This window comes from Apium graveolens, chromosome 2 (assembly GCF_009905375.1).
Source record: "Apium graveolens cultivar Ventura chromosome 2, ASM990537v1, whole genome shotgun sequence".
Classification (NCBI taxonomy): domain Eukaryota; kingdom Viridiplantae; phylum Streptophyta; class Magnoliopsida; order Apiales; family Apiaceae; genus Apium; species Apium graveolens.
In genome coordinates this window covers 261,350,801-261,369,181 of record NC_133648.1, presented here as the reverse complement: position 1 = coordinate 261,369,181, position 18,381 = coordinate 261,350,801, and positions in this window count along the sequence as shown.

Here is an 18,381-nt window from a genome sequence, read left to right as displayed (position 1 = left end):
AAGGAATATCATAGTTTGTACTATGATTATTATCAAATAAAACCTTCTTTAAAGAAAGTTTCCATTGTTTTTTCTAGTGTAAATTCTAATTCAAAGTCTGACAGTATAAGTTCTGATAAGAAAAATGTTAACATAAACTCTGATGCTAAATCCGCTGCAAATGTTAAAAAACTTAATAAGGCCAAAGGATCCAAGCAAGTCTGGGTCCTTAAAATTAATAATTAGTGGTCTTTGTGATTGCAGGGCAACAGGAAAAATATTCTAGTTCTGGACAGTGGATGTTTTGGACATATGACTGGAAATAAGGCCCTGCTATCAGACTTTGTGGAGAAAGCTGGCCCAAGTGTTTCTTATGGAGATGGCAACATTGGAAAAACATTGGGATATGGCAATATCAATCTTGGAAATGTCATAATTAAAGAAGTAGCTCTGGTCTCAGGACTTAAACACAATCTACTGAGTATAAGTCAAATCTGTGACAGAGGTTATCATGTTGATTTCTTTGAAGAACACTGTGAAATTGTGAGTAAATCTAAAGGCAAAGTTGTTCTGAAAGGATACAGGCGTGGTAACATTTATGAAGCTAAGCTTTCAACAAGTACTGATGGTTCTGCAATCTGTCTGATGAGTAGAGCATCAATTGAAGAAAGCTGGAATTGGCACAAGAAACTCTCTCATTTAAATTTCAACAATATAAATGAACTGGTCAAGAAAAATCTTGTGAGAGGACTGCCAAAGTCAGTATTTTCTCTTGATGGCCTTTGTGATTCCTGTCAGAAGGCCAAACAAAGAAAATCTTCATTCAAGAGCAAGACTGAATCATCAATTCTTGAGCCTTATCATCTACTACATGTTGATCTATTTGGTCCAGTAAATGTCATGTCTATTGCAAAGAAGAAGTATGCGTTGGTCATAGTGGATGAGTTCACCAGATACACATGGGTGTATTTCTTGCACACAAAAAGTGAAACTGCATCTATCTTGATTGATCATGTCAAACATTTGGATAAAATGGTCAAAGATTCTGTGAAAATTTTAAGGAGTGATAATGGCACTGAGTTCAAGAATTTAATAATGGAAGAGTTCTGCAAAAACCATGGAATAAAGCAGGAATTTTCTGCTCCTGGAACTCCACAGCAAAATGGAGTTGTTGAAAGGAAGAATAGAACTCTCATTGAAGCTGCACGTACAATGCTTGAAGAAGCAAAGCTTCCAACCTATTTCTGGGCTGAAGCTGTGCAGACTGCTTGTTTTACTCAAAATGCAACACTCATTAACAAGCAAGGAAAAACACCATATGAGATGGTGAAGAAAAAGAAGCCAAATCTGAAATACTTTCATGTATTTGGATGCAAGTGTTTTGTTCTCAAGACTCATCCTGAATAGCTATCCAAGTTTGATTTAAAAGCTGATGAAGGAATCTTTGTTGGATATCCACTTTCCACAAAAGCCTTCAGAGTCTATAATTTGAGAACAAAAGTGGTCATGGAATCTATCAATGTCTCTTTTGATGACAAGAAGATTACTGATCTTGAAGATTTCATTGACCATGATCAGCTGAGATTTGAAAATGAAGACTCAAATTCTGATACTGAAAATCCTGACAGTCTAAGTCCTGATACTGTAAATTTTGATGGATTAAACTCTGATGTTATTGAAACTGTGGTGACTACGTCAAAGGAAGATGTACCTATGCAGGAGGATCATATTCAAGATCCTACCACATCTCAAGAAACATCAGAACATACATCTGGCTCTTCAAGTTCTGATTCGTCAAGTTCTGATAAGCTAAGTTCTGATAGTGCTGAAAATCTAAATACTGAAGAATCCAACTCAGAGAGCATAGTTTCAGGGGGAGCATCAGAAAATGAAAATGAAGACAGCATGGATCATGGGGGGAGCATCCAGTTCTAGAGAAAACCTTCCATCTGCAAGGAAGTGGACAAAATCACATACACCTGATTTGATAATTGGAAATCCTGATGCAGGTGTCAGAATTAGAACAGGTACTTCAAATGAATGTCTCTACAATTCTTTTCTCTCTCAGACTGAGCCAAAGAAAGTGGAAGAAGCTCTTCAAGATGCTGATTGGGTGCAAGCAATGCAGGAAGAGTTAAATGAATTTGAAAGAAACAAAGTCTAGACCCTAGTGCCAAGACCAAAGAATAGATCTGTTGTTGGTACAAAGTGGGTATTCAGAAACAAAACTGACAGTGATGGCATAATTACAAGGAATAAGGCAAGGCTGGTTGCAAAAGGATATTCTCAACAGGAGGGAATTGATTATGATGAAACATTTGCACCAGTTGCTAGGTTAGAAGCCATAAGGATATTTTTGGCTTATGCTGCTCACAAAAAGTTTACTGTCTTTTAAATGGATGTGAAAAGTGCTTTTCTCAATGGAGAATTGGAGGAGGAGGTATATGTTGAACAACCTTCAGGCTTTGTAGATTCCAAACATCCAGATTATGTCTACAGGCTTGATAAAGCACTTTATGGACTTAAGCAAGCTCCTAGAGCATGGTATGAGACTTTAGCTCAGTTTCTTCTGGAAAGTGGATTCAACAGAGGAACAATAGACAAAACACTGTTCTACCTCAACCATGGAAAGGACTTACTTCTGGTCCAGATTTATGTTGATGATATCATTTTTGGGTCTACAAATGACAAACTTTGCAAGAAGTTTGCCAAAGTAATGCAGTCAAGATATCAGATGAGTATGATGGGGGAACTTAGCTATTTTCTGGGCCTTCAAGTCAAACAGAATGAAGAAGGCACTTTTAATTGTCAAACCAAGTACACCAGAAACTTGCTGAAGAAATTTGGAATGCAAGATTGTTCAAGTGCATCCACTCCCATGGCCACTGCAACAAAACTGGATAAGGATACTGGTAAATCAGTAGATATTACTGACTACAGAGGTATGATTGGCTCTCTACTCTATCTAACTGCTAGTAGGCCTGATATCATATATGCTACCTGTCTTTGTGCAAGATTTCAAGCAGATCCAAGAGAACCTCACTTAACAGCTGTGAAAAGAATCTTTAAGTATCTTAAAGGAACAGCTGATCTGGGATTGTGATATCTTAGAGAATCAGATTTTAAACTAATAGGTTACTTAAATGCAGATTTTGCAGGTTGCAAAATTGACAGGAAAAGCACAAGTGGAAGCTGCCAATTCCTTGGAGGCAGATTGGTTTCTTGGTTCAGCAAGAAACAAAAGTCAATTTCCACATCAACTGCTGAAGCAGAGTATATTGTTGCAGGAAGCTGTTGTGCACAAATTCTTTGCACAAATTCTTTGAATGAAGATACAGTTACTGGATTATGGGTTAACATATTTCAAAATCCCTATTTACTGTGATAATCAAAGTGATATTGCTATGACAGGTAATCCAGTTCAACACTCTATGACAAAGCACATCAGCATCAGGTACCACTTCATAAGGGAACATGTGGATGAAGGTACAGTGGAATTGCACTTTGTTCCAACAGATCAACAACTAGCAGATATCTTCACAAAACCACTGTGTGAAGCCACTTTTACAAGATTGGTAAATGAACTTGGAATGATTTCAGGTTCTTTCTCTAAATCTGCTTAGTCTTGTTCTGTATTATCAGACTTTATGATCAGTATTTACAGAATTTAATCTCTTTGTGTATTCTGTGATTAATTGTCAAATATTTTTAAGTACTGATTGTTGTCTGATATATGTTTCTAAACTCTGATAAGTGATATGTCTGTCTAAGTAACTATTCAATCCTATGAGGATAACTGTGCTAGATACTGACTTACTAGTCTTCAATAAACAAATGATCCCGTTTAAGAAGTAATTATTTCTGTGGAAATCTTATGACACTAGCAAATTCTGATAATTGAGCTTAGTTGAGTTTACTTTGTTTATCTTATTACTAAGTCACAAATTAGAATAATGCTACTCATCTGTTAAGTTCTGATACTAGTAAAACTGCTAAATGTACTAAGTGCTGATAAACCTCACTTATAAAAAGAAAAATCAAAAGGTTCAAAGAATAAAATCAGGTACTCCTTTGAGATCTAGAGTAAAAATGTGGAAGGGAAGACCCAAGTGCATTGCTGGTATTAAGTAAATATGCATTAGAAAAGCAAAATATTTTCTTGGTGACTTTTCACACTCTATGATTACTGGAGAAATACTCTGATAATAGCATAAATTCTGATAGGCAGTCGTGACTCACTTACACTGAGGAGCCATTGTAAAATAGAATTTAAAAAGATGCATAAAATTAGCACACAACAGTTGAGGTGGACTCAAGCATGAACTCATTCATCAGTAGGTTTCAGGATAATGTTGTTTTAGATAAACAGTCATTGTGTCATTTTGCACTAACTCTGAGGCCAAGTTCTGGTTGCATATTCTGACGATTAAGTTCTGAAGAGTATAACTCAGCACTTGTATGAGGATTTACTTAGATAGGCATTCCTTTTTCGAGTTAAGAAATTATGTTCTGATGACTGTTAAGTTCTGAAATAAGTCTAAGTTCTGATATTACAGTCTAAATTCTTTACTTGACTTATCTGTGGATAAAATTTGATAACAGTCTCGGTACAATCTAGAAAATGTGAAGTGGAAGATTAATAGTCACTATGGTTAGGATTAATGGTACTCGTACTTGAACAGTCAACTTTTACTTATGTCTTGTGCGTATTAAACCATGTTTTCTCTTTCCAATGAATGTTATTCTTTTTCCAAGTCTGGGGAGACGAGGTAGAATTAATTCTACCTGTCAGCATTAAAAACCTTTATGTCTCCTGGAATTCTCTTGCCTATATAAACAGCCTCTTCACATCAGCCTTCCCATCAAATTCTTTCTCACAAACTTACCTTCATACTTTTTCTTTCAAAAACACAATGGTCAGATACAACATGTTTTTGAACTACCAAAACTTCAATATGGAGCTAAGTTGTGCCGACTAGCAGCAGGAATGGCACGTCACGGCCATTCCTGAGGAGATATGGGACTCTGTCCCACAGGAGGTACTGACCCAACTCCTGTTCTTCTATATGGACTACCATCGCCATCTAGAGCGATTGGAGGAGGAAAGGCTGGAAGCTCTCCGCCAGCAAGAGCGAATCATCCGACTCGCCATTCTGTTTGTCGAGAGTAGGAAGAAGAAGAAATGATTTAATCTTGTCTTCTTTCTGTTTTTCTTCATCATCAACTTTGTCAGGCTTCTTAGCTAGGACTAAAGCTGTTGATGTTAGGTTTAGTAGCTTAGGGAAATCTTGTATAAGTACTGATGTAATTTCTATTTCATGAATGTATTCTCTTGATATATTAATGAAATCTGTCTTTATTTCAAGATTTTATCTCTAAGTTATTTTGTAATGCATTGATAAATCCTGATTGATATTCTGATGACCATATAAATTCTGTTTTAATTTAAGTTCTGACTTTCCTTTATCAGTACTTACTCATATGATTTATCTTGGTCATTTTCACTTGATTTCTTTTCAGAATATTAATGATGCAGTGAAAAATAATTAAATCAGTGGGAACAGTTTCAATTTTGAATTAAAACGGTTTCACCTTGATTAATGGAATATCTGGGTAAATGGAACGGTTTTTCCTTGAAAACAGGCAAGTGGGCAAGTAATGATTACTGTTTTCTCGCGCCCAGTAACTATCCGTTATTACTGTATGTCTGACAGGTGTCCAACGGTAACATTTTTTTTCAGAGTATAAGTACGACAGAGAAAGGATTTCTTTAATCTTTTATTTCCTTCATACTTTTTCTCTCTACTTACTTTTACTCTCTGTTTCTCTCACGTTGGTTTTTCATACAGACATTTTATCAAACACCTAACAGGCACTTTCAAAATCTCAATTTTTCACATGGCACCTAAGGATTTAATCATTGATGGAGCTAAGTTTGTTCCAAACAACTATGCTACAATTCTTGATCACGCTGAAGTTCCATCTGAATTGCATTTTGTGCAAGATCTTCTTGCACACAGTGAGATTGGGTATGCACTGACCCAACCTTCAGTCTTTTCGAGCCAACAAGTTCTCACGTTTTGGCGGACTGGGCACTTTGATGATGGTGGTAAACATGGCACTCCCAGTATTGTTTTTGAAGTGGGTGATTCATCTTATGCAGTCACTCCTGGTACAATACGCAAAGCTCTACATCTCTCAGAAGATTGTACCTTTTCAATTCCAGAAGAATCAGCTCTTCAGGAGTTAATGGCAAATTTGGGGTATGAAAGGAGTTGGGCAAAACTTGGGCAGTTGAAACGGGCTCATATCAGAAGAGAATTGAGCTTCTTCTTCGACTGCATCACCAAAGCTTTTGGGGATAAATGTTCGAATTTTGATGCTATCCCAATTCTGAGTCAGCACATCGGGTATGCTATTATCAATCAAACTCATTTTGATTTTGCAACTGGTATAATTGGTTCTATTGGGGATAGGATGACAGAGGATAGGAATGTTGTCTATTTTGCTAGATTCTGTCAACTTATTTATACTTTTTGCACTGATGAACCTCAATTAGTCAGTTCCTCAACCCCACCTTTTAAAGTTGCAAAATAATACTTTAATGACCTGGTAAATGCTGACACTAAGAAATCAGTGGTTAGACCATTACAGATTCCTTAGTCTGTAAAATAGATCCTAGTAAATGCTGATCCTGGTACTTATAGATCTATTTACTCTGATGTCCAACCAACAATAAACACCCAAAAACCATCATCCTCAGCACCTCCCACTCATTCTACTCAACCTACCCTCAGGACATATCTCAAATCCTATCTCTCCACTTCACAGACTGATCAACCCTCAGCCTCAGCACCTACTGTGAAGCCTTCATCCTCCAAGCCAAATAGGACAAAGACTGTTCCTCAAACACCTCAAAAGAGAAGGAGGGTTGCCTTGAGAGATGAATCTGATACTGAGGAACAGGTTCCTTCTTCAGAACCTGTTGTAGGTGAAGCTGAGAAAAAGACTTCTCAGAAGGATTCTGGAATTGGGGGATCTAGGCTTCTCAAAAGGCTTAGAAGAATGACAGTCCCTGAAACTGCCAAGGAATCCAAATCAACAAAGAGATACCAGAAACAGAGGGCAAAAAGGCCAGTTTCAGATGATGAAGAGGAAGCAGCTAAGGAAGGGGATCAGGAATCTCTGATCTCACAAGACAAGGAATTTGCTCCAGTCACTTCTTCTCTATCAACTCCATCTAAGGAAGCTTCTACTGAAAAGGCCAACAGACTATCTGTGTCTCCTGTTCAAAAGTCTGTCTCTCCTGTTGATCCAGGCCTAAGTGCTGAAATTGAAATTCAGAACCCGGTTGTGCCTGAAATACTTTTCTTAGAAGCTCCACCAGCAACTAATGCTTCTACAACACCTGTTCCTGATGTTGTTCAAACTCCAGAGTTATCAACACCATCTTCTCTGAATCATGATGATGATGATCAGACTTTAGGTGAGCATCATGATTTGGTTGTTGATCAGAACTTAGAACAAGATCAGCAATTAAAGGATGTTGAAGCCTCTATTGCTACTCACACTGTTGTCTTATCAAAAGATACTGATTCTTTAAGTTCTGATGCTGCAAATGCTGGAGATACTGGTGATGCTGCTCCAACTGCAGATGCTGATACAGCAGGTCCTTCAGGACATGCTCCTCAACAGACTATTCTAAAGTCTGAACTGGTTAAGAAGTTTGTTACCGGAGAAGCACCATACCTTGGAGTGAAACTCCTGCAGGTCAGGAGTGGACTAAGGAATGGAACTCAGTTTCATGTGTTCCAACTGAAAAGTATCTTGCTGAGCACTTGACTAAAGCTGATGAAATGTTAAATTCTGATGATTTTAAAACCCAGCTTAGAGTCACTGCATTGAGTACTAAACATCTACAAGGTCTTCATTCAACTACTCATGCAGAGCTACACAAGATTCAGAAGAACTTTATCAAACAGGAACAAGTTTGGAAAATTGATAAGAAAAAGTTCTTCCAACCTACGATTGACCGGATTGCTTATATTGAGAAGACTCAAGATCATCAACAAACTCAGATTGATGAAATTCTGAAAAATCAAGCTTCACAGCAATCACAACTAACTGAAATCCAATCCTCAGTGGAATTGCTTATCTCTCTTCTACTACCTGCTGATGCCAAAAAGGGGGAGAAAGTAATTAAGTCCAAATGCAAGACTGACAAAACACTGACAGGAAAGGATAATGAAAAAGATGATCAAGGAAACTCTGAAATGGGTAGAGGTCATAGTCAAGGTAGAGGATTCACATCAAGACAAGCTAGTCACAAGACAAGTCCTGATACTGGGAAGAGAATAAGTTCTGCTACTGGTAAAAGGATAATTTCTGATGAACTTTTAGATCTTGATGATGAAATGTCAAGACAGTTATTTCTTCAGGAAAATCCAGGAATGGACTTGGAGAGTTTAATGAAAGAAGAAACCAGGCTTAAATCAGAGAAAGTCACATCTAAATCTGAAGCTTCTGGTAAAAAGCCACTTCCAAAACTCAAAGGTATTGTGATCAAAGAAAGGACACTTACTGAAGCAACATTAGCTAGATCACAACCGCAGATATATCCAAGATCCAAGGGTAAAGAAAAAGTTGGTGAACCTATCAAGGTTTATGTGCCTCCTGAGGATGAAGAAATTACTGATGAAAAGGATGATCTTGCTCTGACTTCAAGAAAAGTTCTTAAAACAACCTCTGACATGGCTCAAGTTGTTCAGAGTCAAGAAATTGTAAGTTCTGATATTCAGAAGAAGCAAGTAACCTCTGACATAGCTCAAGTTAACTTGATATCAGAAGATAGACCAAAAACACTCCTACCAGGATTCACTAAAGCAAAACAGACTCAACCTTTGAAGACTACTGCAAGTGGTTTTGAAGTAAGAGTAGTTACTGGAAAGGAAGCTAGAGATAAAACTGGATTGGGAAGTGCTGATGAAAGAAGAATACATAACACTACCAATGATCCAACTTCCTTGAGTGAACCAGGTATTGGAGCAACTCCTGAGAGATTGAATCAACTGGAATCTGTACAGATGGTTTACCATACCTACTTGAAAGAATACATCATGTTGTATTTCATGACATATGGTAGGGTTTATCATATAAGACAAAATGCTATTCCATTGAAGTATTTTAAAGAATTGGAGCATGTACTTTTCTTACTTCAAGTGGATGACAGAATAACAGGAACTGCTGCAAACTACTTAAAAGAACAGATTCAGAGACAGAAAAGGCTTTATTCTGTTAAGTCTGACAACACATATGTTCCAAAGTACAGAGATCACAATGGTGATATTGTTGATATGAAGCCTAATACTGCACAGATCAGAACATATCTTGGTATTAAGGGACTTGAATTCAATCTGGAGTCTGACAAAGCCTATGTCATAAGACTAGATCAGGAGTTGAGAAAAGCAAAGATCAATGATCTCAGAGCTGCAATCTTTCAAACTGGTGAAGATACTGCAGAGCTTAAAGATGCCAAAAGGAGAATGATTGATGAACTCGGATATGCTGAGAAATGTTTATTGAAGAACTATCTCAGAACAACTCTTGACATCAGAGAGATTAGATGATGAAGCCAAGTTGAAGATCTACAACTGCTTAAATTCTGATATTTGTACAGACTGAAGTTGTTATCAGAAGTTGAATATTGGTAAAGCTTTAAGGACTGTAAGTTGTAGTTATCTAGTCTAATTTTCATGCATTTGTACTTAATGTTTTTGACATCATCAAATATCTGTTAAACTTGTATATTATGTTAATTTATAAGTTGGGGGAGATTGTTAGATATATTTGATAATGTCATGGCTAATATAATTTATGTTTAGATTTCAGATCTTACTTAACAAGACAAATCAGTACTTAACTGTTGATCGGTACTTATACTGGAAGTCAGGACTTAAGGATATCAGTACTTATATTATCAGGAGATAATCATCAGAAGTTAGATATCAGAACTTAAGTGCTGAAGGACGATCAGATAAGGAAAGTAGCTGATTAAAGGAAAGAAGATCGAGATAAACATAAGAAGAGATATGCATGAAGAAGGAGTTCCGTGAAGAATGGAATACTTGGAAGAAAAGATATCTGATTGATATATTTTAGGAAGCAGAATTATATTCCATATCAATTAGCGATTATCTTGTAACTGTGTAGTATATAAACACAGACATAGGGTTTACACTATAAGTGTTATCATATTCGAGAAGATTATTTATTGTAACCCTAGCAGCTCTCATGATATTTGTTCATCACTGAGAGGTAACAGTTCCATACTGTAACATAGTTTATTGTTTCAATAAAGTTTGTTTTCTGTTACTTAATATATTAAAGTTCGATTTGATTGTATTATACACTGTATTCACCCCCTCTACACTGTGTGTGACCTAACAATGTATTTGTATTAAAGGCAGTTTTTAGAATACATACAGTTGTCCTTCATTCTCAAACGGCTGTAATTTACTTAAAAATAGTGTTTAATCATTCTCTTTATGTTTTAATTTGAGAAAGTATAAAAGCCCCTTTGAATTCTTATTTTCACTTTACGCTTTCTTGCAATTTTCAAAAGCTTTTACTCTCTTTCTCTCCCAAAACTCTCAACTTTTCTCTGCAACCTCTACCCACTACAATGGCACCAGTAGTAAAGATAATGTCCCAATCTGGATTTGTCTATGAGAAAAACAATTTCGTAGCTTTGGTGGAAAAGAATGAAGCCCACTCAGATTATCACAAGATGATGGACTTCATCAAAAACTGCAAACTGAGCTATGCAATGTTACAAGCCCCAACGATTTACTGTGAGGTAATAGAGGAGATTTGGACAACTACAGAGTTCAACCCTACTAATATGACCATCACTTTCTCTCTCAAAGGTAAAGATTACTATATTAACTTTGATGATATACAGTCTTATTTTAAAATACCTGAAAACAATGCCATGACACCACACACTGATAATGATGTATCTAGCATGTTAGATTCCATAGGCTATTCCTTTGATTCTGCTAGTTTAGGAAGTATCAGGAGAAAAGGCCTTAGGAAAGAATGGAGTTTTCTTGGTGATGCCTTTATCAAGGTTTTCTCTGGAAAAAATAGTAATTTTGATGCAATAACTTCATCTCTTGTTAATATGCTCTATATGTTGGTTTCTCATAGGTACTTTAATTTTAGCAATTATGTTATGCTAGAATTGGGTACTAGGTTAGGTAACAAGGCTAATAGACCTCATAACATCTACTATGCAAGATTCTTTATGTTATTGGCTAACCATGTTGCTGAAGGTTTGGTCATAACTAATGAGAGTAATAAACTCAAATGCTGGGCACAAGAGAAGAGGGTCCTTGCAGACCTTTTGAGAATTAACCTCAACAATCAGGTGCCATTGGTATACTTACTAATCATGAATGCACCTCAGGTAAGTGAGGTAAATACTTCTTCAACTCCTACTACTTCCAACCCCATCATTTCTTTTCCTTCAAGTGTGGCCATGGAATCTGTGTCTTTGTCCTAACAGATTCCTACCAAGGCCACCAAACCTAAAGTTTCAAAACCAAAGTCAAAGAAAGCCACCTCTGTTGTTTCTCAAAAGACAACAGTTATAACAACTACCATAAACCCTGAGGGGAGTGAACAAGGTGTGAGTGGTGAGGGGAGGGGTAAACATCAAGAAAACCCCCAGGATATGGTAGGAGAGGTGAGTGGTACCCCAGCTAGCCAAGCCACAGTTTCTCAAAAGACTGTGGTGGTTGAAAAGAATTCAAACTCATCCCTAGTTGCATCCTCCCAAAAGGGTACAGCTATTGAAAATAGTCCCCAACCAGGGACAGAACAAAAGAGGGAGGGATACTGAACCCACACACTCACCTTTAAAAAGAGGGTCAAAACCCTAGTTTCCACACAGGGTCATACACTGCACAGATACACCCATATGTATCTATGCCTTCTCAAATTCAGCTTGATGTGACTCCAACAAATGTGGAGTCACAGCCCCATTCTCTCAAAATTGACACACATCAATCACCAAATTCTCCATCACCATCTCTGGATGTGGACATGATATTTACATCAATTCCTGATTCTCCCTCTTTACAACTCAGGGAGGAGCCCCACTCAAATACTGGTGATCATCATCTTTTAGATGATTTGTTGGATCATCAGTCAATTCTTTCAGACTTAGTTGAAGAATCTGTGTCACCTAAATTAAAATCAATCCACACAGATTCAACAATTATGTCACTTTCAATTTCTACTTCTTTTCCTTCTTCAACGGATATCCCTCATCCGTTGACAAGTGGTTGTTCTTCGACGGATAAGCTTAACAACAGTTATCCATTGATACCATCAGTTTCTACTTCAACGGATACTCCCTATCTGTTGATAGTCTCTACACCAACAACTGACTCAATTCCAAGTGTAAAAGACATGGTTACTGTACAATCACTTCTAGGATTGAGGGAATGGAGTGAAAATTTGAGTGAGAGGCTGGGTTGCTCCCAGGAAAAAGGAGAGCTTGAGAGTCTAAATATGCATGCTATTTCTTCCAGCATGGCAAAAGAAAGTGAGAGGAGTGCCACCTTAGTAGGTGAAGGTGAGGGTGTGAGGAGTGTGAGCCAGGGGGAGCCCCTGATGCAGGAAAAGAGAGAAATTAAGAGAAAAGCAGGTACAGAAGGTATAAGGGTGGATCCAACCATTGCTCATGAGTCAATGATTGTGGATGATGCTAAAAAGGAAAGAAAATTTCAGCAACATTACAAAGCTGTAATTGATAACATTTCCTTGGATGCTGACACTTTTACTCATCCTGTGTCAGCCTATCAACTGTTGGCTACTCAGGGCAATGAGGAGGCAGAGAAGACTTTAAATCTAGTACATACTTCAGAATCTCTACAAAGGGATAAAGCTGCTGTCAATTTGATGCCTTCTATAGCTGGTGAGCCATCTGAAGAATTTGGAGTCAATTCTAATGATGATGACTCTGTTTCATTTGGTGGAAGCATGAGCTTAGGGGGAGATGAAGACTCAAGTTCTACTCCAGAATTACCTGAATGGGCTTTGACAAAGGAGTCTACACCAGGACAATTCAATGTATCCTTAGTCAAACAAGTCATGTCTATCCAAAAGGCCATTCTGAACACCTCAAATGCTGGTACCAAGGCTATTCTTCAAGCCCACCTAGATTCTCTACATCTCATGAAGCTACAACAAGTAAGACGGAATCTGAGTGTGGATGAACTCAAGAAGGATATAGCTGACTTGAAGTCCTACAATTCTGAGAAGCTGGATTCAATCATGCCCTATGGTACCATGCATGACCTGTTACTGAGACTGAGAAGAGAATCAGATGCTGAAAAGAAGCTGGCCAAATTGGAGGACAGAGTTCAAGTTATTGAAAACTCTGTGGTCACCATTCTTCAAAATCAGCAGTCTCAGACCAGTCTTCTAATGCAACTGGCTAAAGCACAAGGCTTGACTCCTCTCCTTGATGATAACAAAAAGGGGGAGAATAAAGTGGATGGGGGAGGGGAGCCATCTACAAACATTCAAATATCCAAAGTGCTAGTTCCTGCCATCACTACTTCTCCAACACTTCAAATCAAAGGAAAGCTTGATGGAATTGATCTAATCCAGCTAGCAGCAGCTGAGATGAAGGTGAAAGAGCAAAGGAGAAAAATTGATGAAAGGATGCAACATGTGTTTGGCTCTACAACTACAAAATCCTTATCTGTGAAACATAGCACAAAAGTTGAGCAAATCACAATGGAGCACAAACCAGTAAGGAGGAATAAGGTTGGAGAAACTTCTTTCACGAACCTGAAGCCCATGGTACTCAAGCCATCTACTAGATTCAACAAGGACTCTACAAAGAACCCTCTAAGCTTTGCTCAACTAAAAGAAGTGGATTTTCCTCTTCCAAAGCCTGATGAAGACAAAGTTTTGGGTGGTAACATCATAAAGCACAAAGAGACCAAGGATGTAGTGGAAAGAATGAACATGGCTATCATCTATAGAGAGGGAAAGAGTATCTGTGTGATGCAAGGACATCCCAAATTCTCAATAGCCAAGAGGGAAGAAACCATGAGGTTAAAGGAAAAAGCTAAAAAGATGAAGACTGACAAAAGAGCACAAGCAAAGCTTGAAAAATAGCTAAAGTCAAGTCAGACTGAAGAAAAGAAGAAGATTGAAGACAAGAGTGAAGAAGACAAGATTGAAAGCAGAAATGTAGATATGGGGAATGTGGTTGGTGAGAGTGTGGAGGAAAGTAGGGAGGAAAGAAAGGAATGGCAGAAAGGGAACAGAAAGAAGGCCAATGCAAAAAGGAAGAGTGGAGATGACACTGTGGAAACCCAATCAAAATCTAAACCACTACCTTCCATTCATGAACCTTTTGTTGCTGATCCCAGTATAAATGTCCATGGTGAACCAATCATCCCTACAGAGGAACATATTGATTGGGACACCATCAACCTGCCTACCTTCCTAACTACCTCTCCACCACCAAAGAAATTGAAAAGAAAATCCAAATCAACACCTCCCCTAACCTCAAGTAAATTCACTCAAAAACATAAACCTAAGCCTAAGCCACAAGCCTCAAAGGATGATTATGTTAACATTTATGACATAAAAGAATATACAGATATTGAACTCTATCTGGATGAGCTGGAGGAAGTAAGGGGAATAAGTGCCTACAAACAGCTACCAGAAAGGCTAGTGTTCAAGTATAAAGGAAGTGAGGAAAGGACTTGGCCTCTTTAAAGAATTCTGAATGAGGGCTATTCTACCTTGGTTAGAGTCTACTCAGCTATTAAAAGGGATTTTGGCTTTACCAGGACTGCCAAAACTGAGATTCTCAATAAGATTGCCAGCATAAGGAAAACTTTGTGGGAGTCTAATTCCTTGCCTAGAACACTACTCATCCCTGAGCATGGAATTACAATTCATAAATCACCTCATTGGCTGATGGAGTTCAGAGATAATAAAGGAGTCAGAAGAATTTTCAGACTTGAAGACCGGCTTAAAATTGCCGATAATGAAACTCTCCAGGACATGCAATCTAAGTTGGATATCAGTGAAGAAGATGAAGCTGAATTCTATAGACAACTCCAACTTCAAGTAGAGGAAAATGACAGGAGGCTAGGGAAGAAAATAAGGGAACAAAGGAAAAGAAAATAATTTGCTCAGTCTAAAGGAGCATCCTTGGAAACAATGTAATTCTTCAATTCTATCTCAGTACATACACTTTTGCAGCACTCTTGAATTTCTACTTGATTTCAGCTCATATATTTGTTAAGTATTTTGTTATCATCAAGTTAAACCTAAATTTATGCCTACAATTCTAGTAAACATAAATAGGGGAGATTGTTAGGAATATGTGTATCAGTGTGATGATAAGTTAAGCAAAACACTTAAGTAGAAATCTAGTGTTTGTAACCTCAACGGATAAGACCACTCTAGCTATCCGTTGATGGAGTAGCTTTACTTAGAAATAAGTTTAGTATTGTAGCACATTTCAGATCCTGTATTTAAGTTATAATTCTTAGAAGTTGTGGGAAATTATAAGTCATGTTGACTACTAGTGGATATGCAAATAGGAGGGCTAATTGTAAATATTTCATGCCTTGTAATTTTGTATAAATGAAGTAGTATCAACTGATCGATTAAAGGCCTTCAACTGATAAGAAACAAAGCTTCAACGAATGTCTCTAAAGCTTCAACGGTTAACATCCATCAACGGATGAGTGCATCAACGGATAAAGCTTCAACTACTAATGCATCAACGGATAAAGCTTCAACTGATAAAGCATCAATGAATGAAAGCTTCAACGGATGCTCAGTTCAATAGCAGTTGACAGTGACAATTCATAAGCTGACAGAGGCACATGGGTTGACAGAGATAATTGGAATGTGGTAGCCTCTTGGAGGAATCAAGAAAATGCAGCATTTCCATTCTGGTGCAAACAAGGAAGTATTCAAAGATTCACAGATTATCCTAGATTGCATTGGATAGAGAAATGAAGAAGAAACATGTGAAGAACTATTTTAAAATTGTATTTTATTTTTTGTCTTCACTTGTAAACTTGGTGATATATAAACCAAGTTGCAGCTAGAAATTAGATGATGAATTTTCCAGAGCTGCTTAGAAAAATATAGAGAGAAAATCATCTAGTTTGTACTAGGACGCAGCTGTGATCAATTCTTTGAATCACAGATTTTCCAAAATACACATCTCTGGTGGAACAACAAATCCACCAGAAAAGTTTTTAAAGCCTTTGTGTTCTTTACATTTGTGTCTTGAATATATATCTGTCTGCACCTGCTCAAAGAAATTCACACACAACTGTTCATCAAACACTTAGCCTTTGAAACTGCTCAAAACTTGAAAAAGTTTTGAGATTTACATTCAACCCCCCTTCTGTAAATCTCATTGTTAGTTCCTTGGGAATAACACTAAAGTATAAGTATGTTAATTTTATTATGACCAGAATAAAATATAGATAATTACGGTATTTTTCTGGTAATTTTTTGGCTGTTAAATGATTTTATATTGATTTATGAATTTATTAATTATTTTCTGAATAATTACAAAATTATTTTATAAAGCTGGGAATCGTCCGACTTCAACCGTTTTTACGTTTTTACAACCCAAAACTCTTCCGAAACCTCCTTACTAACCGAATCTGCTAATTCCGGACATTTTCCGTGTTTTGACTTTTTCGATCCAGATTACGGTTTGACCCGTGCGCGGCCCGGTGCAAGATTTTCGATACGATAATCATTTCGGTGAATCAACAAAACCCGTATTCTCGAAAGACGAGATATTATTACATTATTATTGTATAGAGTGTTTTATAAAAAGCCCGGTTGGGATAATTATCCAAAATTGATATTAAATCGGATCATTTTTACAGTTACTTAACGGCTAAGTAACTAATTTAACGATCCAAAACGATCCAAAACGAACCAATATTCGAAAAATATATATAGCCCTTTTATCATTTCATTTTATTCATTTATTAATTTACAACCAGTAAAAATACAGTAAATACAGAGAAAAACCCTAGAAACTGATACGTTCCTGAGAATCAAACGTACAAACGAAGGCGTTACCGAACTCCGATTCGGGCGTGCAGCATATCAAAACGAAGCTCTCGAAATTTTCTTTCTCAATCAACCATTTGTTTTCACCCAGAAATCAAGGTATTTTTCTGATTTAATTATTTAAATTTGAATTAATTATGGATTAAAATATGAATTTTTGTTCTTGATATTTTTGGTATGATTTGATGGCATAATCATGTAGATTATTTCTTCCTGGTCATTTTGGTATATCACGGACAAAATTATGTTTGATCTTCGAATTAATCAAATTAGGGTTTATAGCGATGAACAATTGTAATTGGATTTGGGCACTTCTGTTTGGCTGAATCTGGGTTGAAAAAAAGTACACCATCATGTAGATCGTGTGGAGAGGATTCTGTTGAGGTTGGTTTGAGGTTTGAAGGATACCGGAAAGAGCTCGCCGGAAAACTCGAACCCGTCGGTTTCCGGCGGCTTTTCTCGGTGATTCACGGACATTCAGATCAAACCAACGAAGGGATGATGTTCAGGGTAGTCGATTATTGAGTTCTGCCGGCCGGCGATGTCGCCGCTGGTGAAGTCGTCGGAGAAGACGACAGTGGAGGTCATATTACAGTTAGGTCCCTCTTGTTTTCCAAAATCTCAGATTTCGTACCCAATTTTGCAACTGTTACACTTTCATTTTGTGACCAAAATGTTTTAAAATCTTACACTTTACCCCCAGAATTTGTATTTTCAAAAATTGTTTTAATTTATTTAATTTAATTCCAAAATTCAGTATTTGACTTCTGAAAATTATTTTAATTACAAAATAAATCTTATTTATTTAATTAATTAATTTTAGTTAATAATTAATTATTTATTTAGTCAATTAATTTAAATATTAATTGATTAATTTAATTATTTTTTAATTTTAATTGATTATTTAATTGGATTTAATTATTTAAAATTGATTTAAAAATTTCAAAAAATAGTTTCGAGCTTCAAAATATTATTTAAAATTATTTTCAAAGCTCGATAATTATTATAAAATTATTTTAAAGTCAGATTCGGGTGTTCGAACTCTATTATTTAATTATAAAATAATTCGGAGTCCAATTTTAATTCTAAAAAATGTTCAAAAATTCGTAATAAATACCTGGAAAATCATTTTAACCCCGAATCCTCTTTGAAAAATTATTTTGATCGAATGCCTTACGTGTTATGTGCTACGTGTTCACTGATTGATGCGTTATATGCCTATATGGTTATGGTTTGACTGTTTTATTCATAACT